Source organism: Molossus molossus, unplaced genomic scaffold (genome assembly GCF_014108415.1).
Source record: "Molossus molossus isolate mMolMol1 unplaced genomic scaffold, mMolMol1.p scaffold_m16_p_12, whole genome shotgun sequence".
Classification (NCBI taxonomy): Eukaryota; Metazoa; Chordata; class Mammalia; order Chiroptera; family Molossidae; genus Molossus; species Molossus molossus.
In genome coordinates, this window is record NW_023425347.1 from 9,628,081 (window position 1) to 9,647,269 (window position 19,189).

The 19,189-nt window shown below is 47.8% G+C and overlaps 1 pseudogene; it reads right to left on the bottom strand.

Moving 5' to 3' along the window:
- Window positions 1-350: 350 nt before the first annotated feature.
- On the bottom strand, window positions 351-794 carry LOC118627284 (annotated as a pseudogene).
- Between the last annotated feature and the right edge of the window lie 18,395 nt (window positions 795-19,189).

The following is a 19,189-nucleotide window of genomic DNA, read 5'->3' on the forward strand; positions in this document are numbered from 1 at the left end:
TAAAAGCATCTCAGAACCCAGGAGTGCCTTTGAAAGCCCTTGCCAGCACAAATGGTCAAGCACTAACACAAAATGCCAACCACAATATACCACGTTTCTACTTCACTGACTTTTTGTACTTTTTCTTTTTTAACTAAAATAGCTGATGATTTTATTTTCACATTTCACAGTACAAATGAAAATTGCTTTTCACTTTGTCCCATACTCCCCTCCCAAACTATTCTCTCCGAGACAGGAAGAGGGAGTGAGCCCTCCTCGTCGTGCCGTTAGAAAACACCCAGTCTTAGCACCAAGCTCTCCTGGTGAAGTAGAACAAATAATAGAAAATAGAAAAAGGCTCCCCTCTCACCTCACCTGTCTGGTCAAGTCATTCCTGGCATCATCTTGGGACGGACAGGCGGTCTCATCACTGGGGGCCCAGGCATCATTGCCATGTGCCCTCCCGTAGACAGTCTCATTCCAGGAGAAGGTCCCACAGCATCATTCCAGGAGGAGGAGGACCCCTCACTGGCATCATGGGAGGGCCCCCCATATGGGGTGTTGACATCATAACAGGGCGAGGAGGGCCCGGAAGGCTGGGGGAGGTGGGACCATCGCCCCCGCAGCGGGAGGAGCAGAGAGTGGAGTAGGAGCATCTCCCCGATGTGCTGCGTCGTTTGGTTAGTCAGACTCTGAGCCTGCTCTTCGGTCCATTCTGACCGCAGTCTTCACATTGTTTCCTACCGCTGCAGTGTGTCCTTCTCACAGATGGAGGTGAGGTAAGGATCGCAGTAGTCACAGCAAAACTCAGGCATGTTGTTCTGCAGGCCGTTGGCCACTCTGTTCCTCTAGAAATCAATTTTTGTACTTTTTCAGTGGAGTATCTAGGCATTTCTGTTTGGCTGTGAGAGTCCAGAATGCTAGTAATTCTTCTGGGCAAGCCAGCACCCTGAGACATTTCTCAAACCAGCTCTGCTACTATTTGAAAAGTCCCTCTAAGTTATTTTTTCTTATTTTATATGTTACTAAACAATATACAGTGAATCAATTCCATTTCAACCAACAGTATTCATTAGTTTCTATTATGTCTTCAGAATTCTGCTCCAGGACATTCCTGAAGATGGCCACAACATAATATTTTACCCAATTGATCCTGATATGTACATTAAGACATCTCAGACCACACAACCTGATTTGGGATCATAGAACCATAGTTACTGTAAATATAGGGTGAGCAAAGATAACTGAGTTCATGCTGCCCTGAATGAGTCTACAGTCCACGATGATAGAAGGATGGGAATTTATTTAACTGTTATAACTATAATACAAGGAGGAGATAAAGAGTGATGGAGTCTGGGATAAACAAATTACAAAAGGAAGAACTCATTGCAACTCAGAGAAAGGTTCTGTGGAAGAGGTGGCATATCCCTGCACCTTACAGCATGATTCGAATTTCAAGCAGTAGGTAGGGGTAGGAGGAGTATTCTTGCTTAAGGGGGAAAATGGGAATGTGAATGGTATGTGTGAGGAACAGTAAGTAATGCTCTCCTGTGCCTTGGAGTAAGTCAAAGTCCAGAAGGACAGGACTAGAAAAAGCGGGCTGGATCCAATTTTGCAAGATCTTGAATGCCATGACCACCAGGATTGACCAAGTTTTTCCTTTCTTCCTGTGACTCAGCTAGACTGCATTCCCCAGCCTCTCTCTAAGTTGAGTTTCACCATGTGACTCTGTTCTTGCCAACAGAATGTTATAGAAATGACGTAATATGCACCACTCCCAGGCCTGGCCCAAATCCCACCTCTTTAAGCCACAGCTGGGCTTCCATCCAGGGGCTTCTATTCTGTCTCCTGGTTTGGATATCAGCACCATGGCAAGCTTGGAGGCAGAGAGTGGAGATGACGGAACCTCTGTCAATCTCACCCTTGAGTGATCATGTGTCACAGAGCCCAACCCCACCCTGCTTCTGAGGGCCCTTTTCTGAGTGAGAAGTAAACTCATATGGTGCTGGGTCTCTGAGATTTCAGGGTCCATTCATGAGCTTTGAAGTCAGTATTTCTCCAGCTAATTAATGTGCTAGGTTTGGGGCTTGCACATTCTTCCTCAGGCCGAGAGCTGTGCCGTGGGAAGGTGAGCCTGGTGGCAGACTAGATGCTGGTGTGGACGTGGGAAGAAAACAATGACAGAACACCTAGCTCTGAGAATGAAAGGCTGAGAGATAAGATGTTTGCTAAGGCAGTGACCATGGGAGGAAGGAAATGAGGCGATAGTTCACTCATCCACTCACTTCTTCCTGTTCAACTTTTATGCCCATGTTTATTTCTCAAAGGTCACCACTAACCTCCTAGGGCACAATCCAGTGTCATCTTTCTTCATTAGCATCATCATCCTGTAGCATTTGACACTGTGAACCACTGCCCTCTTTTTTCAGGCTCTCTTTTCTCTCTGCCTCCCCTAACATCCTGCTGATCTCTGAAGCCTTTCTCTCCATTGGCTGCTGTTCCTCCACTGGAACAATGGGCCCTCAAAATAAGTTACCCTGAAGCTTCTGGCTTGGAGCCAGCTCTTTTTTCTTCTACATGCATGAGATCCCTGGGGGATCTCATTCACCACCTGGCTACTGCTTTCCTGCTCATGACCACCCGCTCTGAGCAACCTCACCAGCCCTGACTTGTCTTCTGGGCTCCAGATCAAAATGTTCAATTTGCTATTGGAACAGCCCTGCCCCGATGACCTACAGGCACCTCAAGTGCAACATGTCCCAAACAGAATCCATCCTCTTGTCGCTGCCTCTCACTACTCACCACCTCCAAGCAAAGCTGCTCCTCCATTCAAGTTGTTCAGACTTGAATATTTTGTTAAAATTAAGGTGTGACTTCACCCCCACCCTGGGAAGTCTAAGAACTTCACCCTGAATCCCAACAGCTTTTGAAATTGATCGGACACATATTCCAGTTCTACAGCATGCCATCCCATGTCATGATTCCTACAACAGCGCGTCTCTCCAAGTCATACGGCAAAGTGTCCCCTCCACCAACAGCCCAGCAGGGCTGGAGATGAGCCCATGTCAGGGCCAGTGACCCTGTCTTACTGTCTCCTCAACTAGCTTGGGTTTCAATTCCCTTTTAGTCCAGTTTCTTTTTACCTTTCCAATCTGAAGAAGATTCCCTTCCAGAAAGTAAAAGTGGAGAATAATTTGAACATTCTGTTTATTCTCAATCACCAAATGGCATCATGCCATTCTCCCCAAGGGGCAGGCCTGTCCCTTCCTTATTCTTTCTACTCAGAACATAGCTTTTCAAAGCCTTTTCATTCTTGCTATATTTTCACAAGTTTTCATTTAATTCACAACTCTACCTGAATTAGGATTCTTTTGGTCACAAGTGGCAGAACTCCAAGGAGGGATTTGTTGGCTCATGGGACCAAACCACATGAAGGGCAGGCAGGGGTAGAGGTGGCCTTGCCAAGTAAGGGTTTCAAGTCAGGGACTTGAAGACCATCAACTCGCCATCTCGGCTCTGGTCTCAGTTTCTCTCAGTGTGCAGAATTCTTCCGGCCAAACCAGCTTCTCCGACAGGTGGATTCCTGACACAGAGTCTGACTCGCGTCCTTAGCAACCCTTTAACCAGAGAGGAAGAGCCTTTCTCCGGGCTCCTGTATGAAAAAGCCCAGGAAAAACTCTGGTTAGCTCAGCTTGGCCCAACTGATTATACCTTTGGGACAGTCACCGTGATCAGAATGGTGAAGTAATTTACCTGTCCTGTGTCACATACCCATTTCTGGTGTCCAGGAAATAGAAGGAAGAAAGATGGGGTGCAGAGCAGATAAAATTAATAGCTGTCTATTGTTCTAGCCTTCCTGAAAGTACACTTCCCTCAATCCATATGCCTCTCCAGGCCTGGCCTGTCTCTATCCCCTGTGGTAAACTGCTGTCAGTTGCCCGGTAGTGTGTTGTGAATGGAAGCCAAAGAAATGAGTCTTCTTCATACGGTCTAAAAGGAGACTCTTATCGACTTCCAGTCTATGAATTCTGCAGGGGAGAATGGTCTCCAGTGATCACTTGTGGCTATAATCATCCACTTTTCTATGATCCCAATTCCAGAAGATATTGACCTTTTAGGTCATTTCACCTCCCTTTCTGCACTTCTGCCCCACTTACTTTTGCTCTACCTACCAATGTCTCAGCGATCCCATGAAGCCCAGAGTGCTCCTTCCCTGGCCTCCCAAATTCCCAGGCACCTTACCTAGTCCTCCAAAAGGACCAGAACCTTGTGTGGTTAATCTCAGCGACATTTTTGGGAGGAGAGCAAACGATGAGTAATTCACACTCAAGCATGAATTACAGCTAATCTTCAAAGTTATCATTAACCCTACTGAACTTCTAATGAGTAGCAGGTTGTTATGGGCTGAACTGCATCCTACCAAAAATGTATATGTTGAAGTCCTAATCCCCAGCACTTTAAAATGTGACTATATTTAGAGATAAATTCTTTTTTTTTCAATTAATTAATTTGTTTTTGTTACAGATGTTTCTCCTTTTCCCCCCACTGATTCCCCCCTCCTCCTCCCTCCCTGCCCTGTCCCCAGCTTTGTTGTCCATGTCTATTGTTCATGCATACATGCATATAAGTTCTGTGGTTTATCTCTCCCCTACCACCCCTTCTTCCGGAGATTGTCAGTCTGTACCCCACTTCCACATAGAGATAAATTCTTTCCAGAGGTAATTAAGTTAAAATAAGGTCAGGCCCCCACAGGGTCCTAACCTAATATGACTGCCGTCCTTATAAAAGGAGATTAGAGCACAGAGGGAAGACCATGTAAGGACACAGAGAGGCCTCAGAGGACATCAACCCTGCCAACACTTTGAGCTGGGACTTTCCACCTCCAGAACTGAAAGAAATCCATGTCTGTTGCTTAAGCCACCACCTGCGGCGCTTCGTTACCGCAGCCCCAGCAAACTAATACAGAAGGGAGGGAAGCACACTTGAAGCTGTGGGGCCATCTCAGCACTTTCGAGTACTTAGCCCTAACCTTCATCTCTCTTCCCACAGGCCCAGAGGAGTGAGAATCTGTCCCTCTGCTCAGAAAGGCTGCAACTTCCCCTTCCAGCAAATAATTCCAAAAATTGTCAAAGGAACCCCACTTACACTTTCAAGCATACACTGAAAACCAGGATATACATATAAGAAATATTTACCTCCTTCTCTGTCCAAGCAGAAACTTTGTAATTTAGAACTGAGATTAACCTATCCCAAAATAATGAATGACGTTTATTTTTAAATAAACAGACCCAGCCAGTGTGACTCAGTGGATTGAGCACCATCCCATGGACTGAGAGGTCCTGATTTGATTCCTGGTCAGGGCATATGCCTGGATTGTGGGCTCAGTCCTCAGTGGGGGGCGTACAGAAGACAGCCAATTGATGTTTCTTTCTCACATCCATGTTTCTGTCTCTCTCTTCCTTCCTCTCACTCAAAAAAAAATCAATAAAAATATATATTTTTTAAAATACAGAGACAGCCCTGGCTGGTTTGGCTCAGCAGTCAGAACATCAGCCCATGGACTGGAGGGTCAAGGGTTCAATTCCTGGCCAAGGGCACCTACCTCAGTTGCAGGTTCCCTCCCTGGCCCCAGTAGGGGTCATGCAAGAAGCAACTAATCAGTGTGTTTCTCTCACGTTGATATTTCTCTCTCTGTGTCTCCCTCCCTTCATCCCACTCTATCTGAAAAACTCAATGGAAAAATATCAAGTGAGAATTTTAAAAAATAAATAAAATAATACACAGACACTTGAGGACTGGGTTTATACAGTAAAATGTAGGTGTTTTGTGAATACCTGGGACAGAACTGGTGTGCAAGTCCTTGTGGACATCTAACAAAGCACGTGGAGAAGCACGGGCAGGGTGCGAGGTGACCGGGACATCAAGTAGGCTGCATGTAGCCGCCAGACCACAGCCATTCATCTCTGTCCACGGGGAAATACATATTCCCAACTAAAAGTCTGTAAAACTTGTAATCATTTTGGTGAGATTTTCCCAGACAGTGCCTGGGAGCCCTCAGTGCAGATGTTTCCTGGATGTTGAAGGCACGGATATGGAATCTGTAAACGTGTCCACTGATGGACAAGACAGCCGGAGTCGGCCAGGGGAGCACAGACGCCAGCCCCAGCTCTGTGAGGACAGCCAGACTCCTCCGTGACAGAGCAGCTGCCTGCTCAACAGGGACACAACCTGGTGGCTGCTGCTTCTCGGTTTTTAAAGTAAATACTAATAAATAGTGGAGAGGGCAAAAGGGTCATGCTCAAAACAAAATCCCTCCAGACCATCACTCAGGACCATCACTTGAGCAAGCCCAGAGGACAAGCTGGAGAAGTCAGGTCTGAAGGTTGAAAGCTGAGTACAGGAATGCGGACACAGCCTTTCCAGGTTACAAGGGAGAAACTGAGGTCTGGCACTTGGTTTAGCTCACACAGTTCCTGAGGGAAAGACACTCAAAGCCAGACTTCTGCCCCTTACCCTTTCAATGCTCTGCTACTCCTGCTTCCGGACTCCCCTTTTCCCTCTCCGGCTAAGGCATCGTGGCTGCCTCCGACCGCCCTGCCTGTGCTCCAGCGACCTCGGGCCTGCCTTCCTCACCCTCCCTCCTGCCCAGATCTTCCTTCCTTCCCAATCTCACCTGCACAGAGTCCCTTTCTCTCAGCTCCCTCTCAGTCAAACTGTCCCTACACACACCACAGCTTCCTCGTTCCTTGTGTTCTGAACCAAACTGGCTCTCTCTTACTCACGAATGCCCCAGGACCCTCTCTCTGCTGCATCCCCAAGCGCCTGAGGCCCAGGCCCAGTCTTCTACCTTCCTGGTGGGCACCGCTGTGGTGAGCTGCCTCGACAGCAACTGCAGCTGGCAGAGTACTCCACAGGCGAGGCAACGGAGCACGGGACAAAGAGGCACGACTCTGATGCCAGACGTCTGGTCCAGGCACTGGCTCCATTATTCTGGCCGTGTGGTCCTGGGCAAACATGTTTACGTTGTGAAACCACCAACATTACCCAAAAGACATGGCAATCCTTACTGTATGAGGCAGTATAACTGAGTACTTCAGAGCATGAACTTGCAGCCAGACTCCTGGATTCCAATTCCTGCTCTGTCTCATTAGCTTAGTCTGTTTCCTTAACCACCATGGCCCTCAGCTTTCTTTCTGTAAAGTAGAGGTGATAACAATAGAACCTACGTGATGGTAGTTCTGTACAATAAACTTATAATAGTGTCTGGTATATAAGAAACACCTTAGAAATGTTTGGTGTTGCTCTTTACAACATGCAAAGTACTATGCAAATTGTTACCTATTTAATTTTAAATGGTCAGTTGCTCTCAGTGTTTCCGAATCATACTGGACAGGTTGATTTTGGTTGCATGTGAGAGAAACTTAACTGCAAGTGTCCACAACAAATGAAGGACATTTTGAGACTCATTGCAAAGTCCAGAAGCAGCTATGGCCTCGGACTTTATAAAAGTCTTACCCAGAATAGGGGAAGGTGGAGTGGGCTGCAGAGGACCAACGGCAGGGAGCCTATTCACCAGTCATCTATCTCTGTGACCATCTCTGTATTAGTTAAATTCATGAAACATAGGTTTGGTTCCTGCCTCAGGTCGCATTCAAATGGCTCAGTTCAGAGCAAGAATATTAAATGGGCAAGTAAGTGGATAAGGCATGCATTGTTTTGATCAGAGTCAAAGGATGTGTGCCATCTGGCATTTGCAGGCTTTTAACCTCTATGCTTTCTGCATCCAACCCTCTGAAGAGGGCTACTGGAGGCCCTTCCATCACGCAACGTTTGTGTGTGGGTTCACACTCACACACAGAAGACTTCTCACCATGAGCAGGGCATCAAGAGGTCCTCAAGATGGGAGGAGTAGCCTGGGGAAAGAGGAGGAAGATCAGGAGAGAGCTCTGAGGTCCAGCTGCAGACAGTGTCCACTGTAGACACCAGAAGGAAAAGATGCTGAACTCCCAGGGACTCTGGGTCCCTCCAGAACACTTGGCAAGTCTATTTATTTCTAGCACAACTGGGGTATTAATTTCAATTTCTCAAAAATTGCATCCTCTCTACCCTAACCTGCCCACTACTTAACCACCCCAGACTAATGTGAAGTTTGGTTATAGGCTATTAAGTAAGGACTGCCTTCAGTTCCAAGAGAGCACATTTTTATTTGTTTGTGAATTAATTCATACGAGTACTGTGGATAACAAACATAAGGCTTTTTCCAAGCAAAAGCATTGCGCAACCTTAAGTTATTTTTGCCTGCAAAATCATATACACCCCGAGCTAGACACTCTAAGATTCCTTCGTTGCTGAGGATGACTAGTACTGACTTAGGAATTGGAGGAAGAGATCATGTGATGTAGGGGAAAGAATGGGACCTTTCAGTGCGGTGCCTGCTCCTCCACAGACTGGAGGGTGACCTTGGGCAAGACTCTAGACTGCCTGAGACTTGGCTCCTTTATCTATGAAAAGAGGATAATTATGTTGCCATGCAGGTTATAATCAGAATTAAAGAGAATGTTTATAAAGGGTCTTCTAACATAGTTGGCACAAAGATAGCACTCAAAAAGCAAATCATTAAGAGGAAATTTGTAAGTTATGTTCTGTTGAAGAGCTTATGCAGGTGACTCTGGTTCTCCAGCCTGGCCCACTCCCCTGCCCACCTCCACCGTGGCTCCCAACCTAAAGGCCACCCTCTTCCTTTGGAACTGATAATGATAACGATATGAAGCACTAGTACATGTGAGGCAGTTTTACATGTATTCACCCATCAAATCCCTGCTACAGTTCTGTAGTGCCTATTATTATTACTGTTTTGCAGATGTGGAAACTGAGGCCCAGAGAATCTCGGTAACTTGCCTGATGTCACACAGCTAGGATGTGGTGAGCCTGCCTGAGAACCCACACTCTGGAAAAGGTGCCACACATGTCCCTAAGGAGCTGCTGGGCTTTGGCCTGAGGCAGTTGGTGAAGTTGTGGCAAGTTCATTTCTTGCACGAGACCACAGGGAGCTCTCGGACATGCAAGCTAGACTACCCCTTCTGAAGGGCCGTGCTGGTAACCACACCAAGGCCGCACAAGACCTGCTCCTACAGCATCCTGCTAAGGTGGTTTCCCTTGCCCTGACTACATACTTGGACACGACATCACCATGTGCTGAATCAGCTGCAGAACGCTCAGGTAAGTGGTCAGCAGAGCAATCTGCCAACTTCTCCCAAAATGTGTTGCTAAGTTAATGACTACTGGCAAAATTAAGGACTTGTTTAAAAGGCGGTAGATTTACTAAAATGCCACTGGGGAGGGAGGCAAAAGTTTCTGAGGGTGGAAAATGAGGGGAGTGAGAGAAGGGAAGAAATCCTTTGATTAATGCAAAAAGTATCTGACAGATGAAAAGGTAGGGGGAAATCAAGAGCATTCGATATAAGTAGACTTATATCTCGAATTCCCTGTTCTCTTACCTTCTCTTACTCCAACAGGCAGTTTTCTTTCTTTGCAGAGTATTTCCTCACACCCCAGTCTCTTCCCACAAAGTGATTATGGAACTTCGGTTTGTGCCAAAGGACAACAGAGCCCTCTCTCTGCCTTCCCTTCTCCCTTGGCACGTGTGCTCCAGCCAGGAGCCGCCTCAGCAAATGTGCACTGAGGAGGGAATGCAATGAATCCCAGGAGTGCTGAGGCTTAAGCCACAGTGCTTTTCAATTACTAACACGGTTAGGTGATGAGAAAGGAGCATCCAGGGTGTAGGATGTATACTTCTTTGGCAGTGGATTCAAAATCCAGGGCCTAGATTGCACTGTAACAGTCTCAAATTAGCAAACAGGACTTTTTCCTCCGTCTGTAATAAATAATTGACCCAATCCTCCCAGACACATTTGTGCTCACTCAAGGTGACACGAATCATCTAACTATTGTATCTTGCAATGCAAGTGTCTCTTCACCCAGCCCATGTAGACTAGATGTCAATACAATGGACCCTCGCAGTGGGCATTCCCAGGCCCGCCAGTGCCAGAAGGAAGGCAGTTCTCCTCGTCTCTGCAACACAGATGTGTCCAGCAGAAACCCCGGGAAAGGCACTCTGGTCAGCAGGTCCAGACCAGATGCTGCTCAGCCTTTGACCACCAGCCAATTCATGTGATTTGATTAGGAAAACACAGAGCAGGATTTCTGTCTTATCTTACTTTGAGGTTTGCAAAATGGAAAACTCACAAAGAAAAAATGGGAGAGAAAGCAGAGCAGAGGAAAAGAAATCAGGAAGAAGGAAAAGAGAAAAACAGGAAGGAAGGAAAGAAAGGAGAAGGGAGGAAGAGCGCTCGCGACCTGGCCATGCCTGGCTCTTCCATAGCATTTCTCCGCTTCCCAGAGGCTTTCTCTCCCTTGTCACCGCAGCCTTATGAGGGCAGAAGGGCGAGCTGATAAACCTCCATGTCATTAATGACCCAGGAAGCTGAAGTGGCTTTCACTCAGCCAGGTGGAACCCATGGATTTTGAACTCTGGTTCAGTGCCCGTCCCCGACGATGCACTGTAAGGACAGAGAGGTGGTGAAAGGAGGAGGATTGGAAGTCTAGCCTTTGGCACTGGCCTGGGATGAGACAGATGACCTTCTTCACAGCCTTAGAGCCCAGCACAACTCTTCCCCAAGCATCGTAAAAACCAGAAGTGCCCCCCTCATCCCACATAAGGGCCACCTTGCTTAGGGCCGCAGGAGACCTGTGGCCACCCTGTGTATCCTTCAGTCACCTTCAAAGAGTTGCTGGAGGTCTTCCATCATTATAGCTCCCTTTAAAAGGAATTCTTTAAAGTTATTTTCAGTTTTGCAAGATGGAAGGACAAGCAGATAGACTTCTGTGTCACTAATGACCCAGGAAGGTGAAGTGACCTTTCACTCACTCAAAGGGAAGAGCAAGTTATATTAGTCCAGATACTCCAAAAAGCAGTGGCCAAACCCTGGTTGGTTTGGCTCAGTGGTTAGAGCATCAGCCTGCGGTCTGGAGAGACCTGGGTTTGGTTCCTGCTTAAGGTATGTACCTCGGTTGCAGTTTGTCCCCAGCCCTGGTTGGGTCGTGTGGGTGGCAACCACTCGATGTGTCCCTTTCACATCGATGTTTCTCTCTCTCCCCCTCCCACTCTATCTGAACAAAATATCAAAAAATGTTCTCGGGTGAGGATAAACAAAAAAAAATCTTAAAAAAAAAAAATGCAGTGGCCAAGGTGGTGGTAAACGCAGAAAGATTTGATGAAGGGAACACCTGTGTCAAGGGAAACAGAAATGGATGCAGAGAAGATGGAGGGTCTGCCTTCATGCCCCTACCGTGCTCAGTCACTGATGGGAGCAGCCAGAGGGAGCGTGGCCTCTGTAAACCCAGCACAAGATCTGGTGGGCAGCTGGGGCCCTGGTCACTAACGGTCCCCACTGCCTTTAGCAGAAGGTCTTTCTGGCCTCACTCTCGCAGCCACCATGTGGCAGGTGACAAAGTGTGGAGGATTTCCCTTTGTACTTGTTCCATCAGTTCTGAAAAGTAGTTAAAGAGCAGGTTTGGGGGAAGGGCAGTGCAGAGGGCTCAGTCACCAGGTAGGTAATGCCTTCGACGTCAGCACGCACTGCAAGAATGCAGACCAGATAAACTAATGCCCACTGGTCCTCTAAAGCCGGGGTCCACCTCCAAACACCCCTGGAATGTACCTCGGCAGCAATGGCATTCTCAAGAACTTATCTATCTATTCTAGACCTGGCCTAAATGCATGGAATCCAAAGCAGAAGATAAAAAACTTCCCAAAGAAGAGTAATGTCAAGCAAGGCCCCCCATCTCCAAAGGGCAAAAAACAAAACCTGACTTTATTTGAAACACCTGCTGTTGTAGCTTGGGAATAGACCCTTAATGAGAGACTCTGAGATTGGTGTGTGACCAGTCTTACAGCTGAGCCCTGAGCCAGCCTCCTCCTGAGGGATGTGTGCGAAGCCAGCTTTGGCCCTCACCACCCCAGACCCAGGTGCACGCTCTGCTCTCGGGGAAGGAAGACGCAAATGCCCTGCATCTCTGACTCCTTCCTCCACAGAGACCTGTGGTTCCAGCAGGGCCTGAGTAAGGCTGGACCAAAGGGGGTGGCAAAGTTGAAACATTTAGGTAGCTATCATTCAGGGTAGTGTGAGTGCAGAGCAGCCCTTGAGTGAAGGTCACATCAAATATGGTGTCCCAAGGGCCTCTCTGGTCTACTGGGCACCCTTTGCAGGCCATGGAGCAGCTCCCTTTGGTTCACCCCTTTGGGCTGGAGCCTGCCCACCCCTCAAGGGTTACCCAACACTTATTCCTCCACGGGGCCTTCCCTGAGAACCTCCAAGGGCCCACTGGCCATCTGCTTACAGAAAAATGAATTACTTTTTCCATAGTACCTTTGCATTGTCCATTTTTATGTGAGCACCCCTTAGCTATCCCTTGCCAGACTGCAAACACCTTAAAGACAGAGCCTGTCTTCCCATCTTGGTGCTCATTTCACACCCTCTGAGCCCTAGAAGTCCAGAGATTGAGGAGGCTCTGTGTGCTAGTTTCTCAAGGTGCCAGCATGATTCCCAAGACCACTGAGGCTGAATCCCATGGTACTTAATTGAATTTCAAGGAGGATGCTCTGGACTGGCCATGATAAAGCCTGTCGCAGAGCAGGTGAAGCACGCAGGGTCCTCGCATGCTATCTGGACCAGGGGCCACACCTGGCAGTCTTGTCCCAGGAGTACTGCTCTGGGAAATCAGGCATCATCTCTAAGAAGACTCTGTCACCATCAAAGACTTTTCACTTAAAAATTATGTATTTCTGAAGAGCCGTCATCTTGATTCACACCTGCAGTGATTGTTCTGCAAAAATGCCAGGGGGCAAGGCACGTTCAGGTGAACTCTCCCTGGTGTTGAAGGCTCTGTAAGGTCAGGTGTGAGTTGACAGAGATGTCAGAACCAAGGGGGAGAATGCCCAATACTTCAGAAGCATTTTTCCCACGCAATTCTACAGGAATGACTTTGTATATTCACTAGCACATCAGAAAGTGGAACTTGAGCGAATTCTGTCAATTCTGCCAGTTACAAAAAGGGGAACAGAATCAGTCATTCATTAATGTGTAGAGAATTGGCTGCAAGTCATTAGACCCCTGCAGTCACTTCTCAAAGAGTGACCAAGGGGAATGGAGACAGAGGCATGCAGGCTCCCCTCTGGGTTTTCTTGGGTGTGTTTTTTAAACTGTACAGTTTCAAAGTGCACAGTTTAGCGGTGTTAAGTACATTCACAATGTTGTGCTTCCATCACCACCCATCTCCAGAACTTTCATCGTCCCACCCTGAAACTGCCCAGTAAGCATCAACGCTCCATCCTCCCTTCCCCTGGAAACCACCATTCTGCTTTCTGTCTCTGTACATTTGACTGCTCCAAGTACATCATATGAGTGGAATCACCCAGTATGTGTCCTTTTGTGACTCGCTTCTTTCCCTCAACATATTGTCCTCAAGGTCCTGCCTGGCTTCCATTCTCTCTGTCCCTGTTTCTGTCTCTCCTTCTGGAGATGGCCTATTCTGCACCAGAGAGCTGCTGGTCCCATAGCACAGAGGGTGTTTGAGAAAAGGACCGAGCCTGTGACATTACCTGTCACAAGGTAACAGGTTGTTAACCCATTTTAGAAATGAAAATGGGCTAATAACATCCTGTCCTTACCTTAACAGAGTGTAGGTAAAATGAGATGATCCATAGAAAAGTTTTGGCATGGGGTCTGGGCACATAGTAAGTGCTCAAAAGTGGTAGCTTTCAAGCTTACTGGTGTTATTATTATCACTTTCAGTTATCTATTGCTGCATAATAAATTACCCAAACTTAGTGACTTACAGCAACAAGGGCATTTATGTTGCTCCCAAATCTGGCATCTGGACAGGACTCAGCAGAGACAGCTCGTCTCTGTGGCACTAGACGCCAGCTGCAGCGGTGGAGGGCTGGGCCTGAAAACACCTGAAAGCTGGCTCACTCACCTGTCAGACGTGGATGCTGGCTGTCAGCTGGGGCCTCAGCCAGGGCCAGGACCGGAACACCCACATGGTTCTCTCCATGGAGGCTAGAAGCAGGAGCAAGCATCTCCAGAAAGACAGACAGACAGAGGGACAGAGAGAACAGAGCCAGGCAGAAGTTGAGCAGCCTTCTATGACCTAGCTTGCAGAAGTCATGCAGTGTCACTTCGGCCACATTCCATTTATTTGAAGTGAGACACTGGAGCTGGCCCATAGTCAAAGGGAGAAGAATTAGAGTCCACCTTTTGAGGGAGAAGTGTCGAAATGTGTGGAAATTGCCTGACACCTCCAAGGTGAGCCAGTTCTCTGCTCTTATTTTCTGGCTTCATGGGGTAATGAGATCCAAATCCTTATCTTTACTGTACCTGACCTGTAATGCTTAATTAAGCCTTTTTAGGTTGATCAAAGTCTGAGGCCAGGTAATCTCTGGGCCACGGCTTCCTCATACTAAAATGCACAGAAGGGCAATGTTTGCATGGAAAATGACATCAGTAAAGCAAGTGTGTGGGGAAGGAGAAGACAGGAACCAGGAGGAAGGTGACGTCACAAGCTCAGTCCTTCCCTCCAACACCCTCTGCACTATGAAACCAGCAGCTCTCTGGATCAAAAACAGGCCATGAGAGTTGGGCCATGAGAGTCCAGCCCCACTCAGTTATCTCAGGGCACTGAGTCTGCAACTCACCTTGGCAGGTGGGGTCTAAATCCGAGAGGCTGGGTACAACCATGGGGTGATGGACACCAAGGAGGTATCCACAGCATTAGGAATCCATAAGGCTTCCGGATATGGCCCTGAGCAGAGCACATCCTGGCCCTTCCAAGCAGTAGGGAATGAGCCCAGACTTTTGGCCAGTGGTGCTGTTGTGATCAGGGTTTCTGCCAATGGGCACAGGGAACCTCAGGATCCCAGAGGTACTCTAGCATCTCTGACAGCAGTTTGAACTGACTGGGAGTGAAACATGGCCCGTCCAGGCAGCAGCTGTTTCTGCAAGTCTAGCCAGCATGCTAATTGAAGTCTGAGGTCTCTTCTTCCTTACCTTGGGGCCTGCAACTGGACCCTTAGGAAGGGTTTTTGTGTTCTTTGCAGAAAAGGGATTCAAGCTTCATGCTGGGTTTCAGGCCTTCATAGCCCTGCGCTCAGCAGACAACAGGTCTTGTAAGTGGGCCTCTCCAATGAACACAGTGGTCTTCAGCCAGGGCTAATCTTGCTCCCCAAAGGACATTTGACAACATCTGAAGACACCTTGCTTTTTCAACTAGAAAGGGGCATTTGGTGGGTAGAGGCCAGGGATGCTGCTAAACATCCTACAATACACAGGCCAGCCCCCCACAAAAGGATTATTGGCACCAAAATGTGAGAAACTCTGTTCATTTAAACTCCTCCCTGCCTTGGCCAGTTTGGCTCAGTGGTTAGAGCGTCGGCCTGTGGATGGAAGGATTGAGAGTTCGATTCCTGATCAAGGGCACGTACCTAGGTTGCAGGTTTGATTCCCAGCCCCAGTTTGGGTCATGCAGGAGGCAACCAATTGATGTGCCTCTCACATTTCTCTGTCTCTCTCCTTCCCTTCCACTCTTTCTGAAAATCAATGGGAAAAAAATAAATAAGTCAACTCCCCTCCCAGATACTCTGCAGCTCCTGAGGCTGAGAAGAAGCCAGGTCCAGCTTGCAGACCTGGACACTTCTTTTCCTTTTCCTGCCTGAAGACTGCACTTGAGAGAGGCAGCCAGTTTTAAGCTGCTCAAAGGTTCTAGCGTAAAGTGGCCTACCTCTCCTATTCTTTCAAGGGAGACCTTGTGTTGTAACCCAGGAGATCGACCAAACTCAGACGCCGAGATGGGGTTTAACAAAAGGAGTTTATTGAGCTAAGTCCACAGGCACCTGCAGTATGTCCCACACACGAGTAACTGCGGCCTCGGAGAGCTAAAATGGCTCCTTTTTATAGGATTTTGTGAGGGGGGTTGCTACGTGTAAGCAAGCATGTTACAGAAGCGGAATTTAGCAGTTAGTTAATTACCTGTTACTCAGTTTCCCAGACATCTCAAAGGTCAAGATGTTTTCAATAGATTATCCCTGGCGCCGACCCCAGGATTACCCAGTTATTACCCCAGGGTTAGCGATTACTTAGGGATTAGTTAGTGAAGAATGTTCTTCAGTAAATGAGTAAACTGACAACCCCTTTGGTTGTCGTGAAGGCCTCTGGGAGTTTAGGTCAATGGCACTGAGTTATAACATTCCCCTCTTCTTCTGGTGAATTAATCAAATCCTTGATTTATATTAGTCATGGATTAGGGTTAAGCGTTGGTAATGTTGCTGTTGGGCTAGTACCATAAGCTTAATTGATTGGACCCGCTCCTTGACAAATGCAGTGATTCTGTTAATGATGATAGGTCCGCAGGCTAAGGCTATGAATAAGAGGAGGAGCGGACCCACTAGAGCTGTGAGGAGGGTGGTCAGCCAGGGAGACCAATTGAACATACTCTCATACCATGAGGTAGAGGTATGTTCTTCTCTCTCTCTATCTCGTAATCGCTTTTGCAGCTCTTGCATATATTGTCTGATGATACCTGAGTGGTTAGCATAGAAACAACAGGTCTCTCCTAGGGCAGCACAGAGGCCTCCCTGTTTGAGGAAGAGCAGATCTAGACCGCTGTGATTTTGGAGGGCCACTTCGGCTAGGGAGTCAACCTGTTTTTCAAGGTATTTGACTTGGGTCTGGAGTAATTCAACATCGCGGGAAAACGTGGCTGACAGCTCACGAAGGGCAAGGTCATTCTTAATGAGGGCTGCCGCCCCTAGGGCAGTGGAGCTGGCAATACCCAGGGTAGCCAGTACAGGGATCAGAATGGGTACACGTTTCTGGAGTCTAGTATGAGAGTCTGAGGCTAGAAAATGGGCTGCACCTGTGGGCCCTGCATATAGATATACCTGGGGAACTATATAGATAACAACACAAAGATCTGAATGGTTCCCGGGGCTAATGCAACGGTGGATACCTGATAAGCATGCAAACCAAGTCCCGCTAGGTGCAATCAGAGTCCATGGGGTTGAGCCTTCGGCTCGCAGAGAGGTGTTGGTCAGGCAGTTGTCCTTGTATGGCGAAGCTTGGAGGTCGAGGTTTCCAAGGATGAAGCAGTTCCCTTGTCCTTGAAGATCTCCTAGGGTGAGCTTGCCGGCTGGGGCACAGTTGGCAAAGGTTTCTTCCCCAGGTGAGTCTGAGTCATTAAAAGTTTTGTTCATGGGGGCTAGAGTACCCGTGGCATTTGCCCCAATACCAACATAGTAGGGTGGTGCTGGATCTACACAGAGCCAGCAGTCTTCGGTGGTGTTAGGTTGAGAACTAATCTAACATGGTTAGAAACGAGCTGCTAAAGGAATTGAGGGGGTGTGGCATTGGCACCTGAGGAGGCCCAAAAGCTGGAGCTGGTGCCCTATTCTGGCTCTCTAGAGACTCTGTGGGTATTAATAAAGTACCAATGTCATATCCAGCGAGATATAGTCTCAACCCCCATGTTTTACCAGTGAGCCAGGCTGAGTTTCTTGAGATATGGGGTGCATCGGGCGCGCAACAGAGCAAATGGCAAGAGGTTTACCCAATTATCACCGGTTTCAATCTTAAGTTTGGTAAGAGTCTCCTTAAGAGTTCTATTCATTCTCTCTACCTCACCTGAGCTTTGGGGTCTATAGGCACAATGTAATTTCCAGCCTATTCTGAGAGCTTCTGCTATTAATTTGGAAATTTTGGCTATGAAAGCCGGCCCATTGTCTGACCCCAGTACTAAGGGCAGGCCAAATCTAGGAATGATCCCAGTTAGGAGATGTCTGGCAACTACGTTAGCAGTCTCGTGCCTTGTGGCAAAAGCCTCAGTCCATCCTGAGTAGGTGTCAACAAAAACTAGTAAGTACTTAAATCCAAATTTGCTGGTTAAGATCTCAGCAAAATCAAGTTCCCAATGCTCACCTGGTTCATGCCCTCTGATTCAGACCCCAAGTCCATGGGGTCTGGGAGGCCCTGGATTTACCTGTGCACAGGCAGAACATCGGGTAACCTCTGAAGTGGCTATAGTTTTGAGATCTGGAATATAGAAGTGTCCACTGACTAGAGAGATTAATTTTGATGTGCCTAGATGAGTACTGTAGTGGAGATCTCTAATGAGAGCAATTCCCAAGGCTTTGGGGAGAAGTAGTCTTCCATCGGGGAGCTGATGCCAGTTCCCCTTCTCTGTTGAACAATTTAACTTCTTTCCCAGGTTGAGCTCCTCTTCATTGTAGGATGGTGAGGAGGGCAATTCCCGAAGGGGAAGAGCAGGGAGTATTTCTATAGGTTTTACCTCAGTTAGGGCAATTTGTTTAGCAGTCCGGTCTGCTAGGTCATTTCCTTCTTTTGTCTGACTAGGCTTGGTTTCGTGCCCCCTGCAGTGAACAATGGCTACAGCCTTAGGTTGCCAGATGGCTGCTAAGAGATTGAGTATTTCTTCTCTATTTTTAATTTCTTTCCCAGCTGATGTGAGGAGCCCCCTTTCTCGGTATAGGGCTCCATGCACATGAGCAGTTGCAAAGGCATAGCGGCTGTCAGTGTAGATGTTGACCCTCTTGCCTTTTGCCAAGTTGAGTGCCTGTGTCAGGGCAATCAGTTCTGCTTTCTGTGCAGAAGTTCTGTGGGGCAAGGCCTGAGCCCAGATTACCTGTAAGTTGGTGACTACTGCTGCCCCGGCATACCGAGTTCCATCCTTGATGAAACTGCTGCCATCAGTATAGAGGTCATAGTCAGAGGTGGCTATTTTCTCGTCTTTGAGGTCCGGTCTGGTTCTCTCTATGGAGTCTAGTAACGAGTGGCAATCGTGGAGCAGTTCTCCTCGATTCCCGTCGGGGAGTAAGGTAGCCGGGTTGAGGGCAGTAGACTTGGAGAAGGTAACCTGTGGTGGGTTCAATAATAGTACCTGATATTGAGTGAGGCGAGTGTTGGAAATCCATCTGTCAGGAGGAGACCTGAGTAAGGCTTCAGTGGTGTGGCCTCTGATGGTTTGGAGGTCCTGGCCTAAGGTCAGCTTCTGCGCCTCCTTGACAAGGAGAGCGGTTGCAGCTATTGCTCTCATGCAGGACGGCCAGCCTGCAGCAACAGGGTCAAGCTGTTTGGAGAGA